The sequence below is a fragment of the Acanthisitta chloris genome, unplaced genomic scaffold (genome assembly GCF_000695815.1).
Source record: "Acanthisitta chloris isolate BGI_N310 unplaced genomic scaffold, ASM69581v1 scaffold4616, whole genome shotgun sequence".
NCBI classification, from domain to species: Eukaryota; Metazoa; Chordata; class Aves; order Passeriformes; family Acanthisittidae; genus Acanthisitta; species Acanthisitta chloris.
In genome coordinates this window covers 24482-25957 of record NW_008679615.1, presented here as the reverse complement: position 1 = coordinate 25957, position 1476 = coordinate 24482, and positions in this window count along the sequence as shown.

The window sequence follows — 1476 nt, the reverse complement described above, 5'->3', positions numbered from 1 at the left end:
GAATATCACAGACATCAACAAAAAGAATAGGCTTCTTTCACTGCTGGGGTTGAAGACAATACAAAAATGAGTACTTTATATACTTGTACAATCAGTTTACTAAGCTCTAGTTTCAAGCAGCACAAGCACCAAGTCAAATAAGCAAGGGAATGCACCTAATCATTACACCTGAGAAAGAACAGTGATTAAGAAAGACTGAATCATAGAATCACAGAATCAAGCAGGTTGGAAAAGACCTCTAAAATCATCAAGTCCAACCCTACTGTAGTTACCAGACCATGGCACAAGGTGCCACGTCTAGTCTCATCTTAAAAGCTTCCAGGGACAGTGAATCCACCACCTCCCCAGTTTTGCAGGATGCTCTGCCTTGGAATGGGGTAAGTCAACTTGATCAGTGCCCTATTTGCAAAGCTATCAGTAGTGCCCCTCTTTATCCCTGCGGGTCAAAGTTGTACAAAGGTTCAATTACATCTGTATAATCCTTTAGACATAAACCATTGACAAAGTCTGGGGCTAAGGTTGGATCCAGCCACACCTAGGCTCCTCTCTGAGAAGTTTAGAAAGCAAGGGGGTCCTTTCTGCACCTCGGGACTCAGCAGGAGAGCTTCTCTAGCAAACTTTGCCTGAAGCTCCTGCTCTGCCCATGACAAACTGGCGTAGTCGGCAGGATGGCAAATAATTTTGAGAAACAGACAAAAGGCTTAACAGAATATCTACAGACACTGATTTGTGTATGACACTGATGATCCTTGGTCAGTAGAAAACTGGTATGAGTGGGAAAGGATACAAAAGAAATTAGATAAAAACCGGGGACCACTGAAAGATAAAGAAGGAAAAGGTATTATCTGTCATGTATTTGGATTATGCTTAAAGGCTGCATGGCAGTGGAGAGAAGAAACTATAAAAGAAATGAATAATCTGAGACAAGAAATAAAGGGAAGAAAACATGTAAAACTATCTATACAGTATCAAAATGACCGTATAAAACAACAATTAACGGAATCCAAGGGAAAGATAGAAACCTTGGAAGAAAAACTAGAATTGACTTTATTAAAAGCCAAGGACCTCTTTCTTTTTCAGACATGATGAAATCACCTACTGATCAACAGCCAGGCCTGATTTTTATCCTTTGGCTCAAGAGCTACATGCAACCTCTCACCACTGGCGCTAGCACAGTTAATGCAGATCATCTGCTATCTGATAATCTAGGCTACATGCTGCCTAGCAAGCAATGTGACAGTACAACCCCTTCTCATGTGAAGAGAAGAGGCAGTGGTGGGAGAAACAGAAGAGGAAGTGGTGGGTCCATGCTGCACTCCAGGTTGAGCAATTTGGAGCTAAGCAAGTGCCCCTGGGGCAAAGGCTGCCAACTGCATGCAAGTCTGCAGGAGGCAAAGCCTTGGCAGCAGGTAGAGGGATATGATCCTTGCCCTGGGCTGTGTGCAGCTCTGGGTTCCCCACTGCCAAGCAGACATT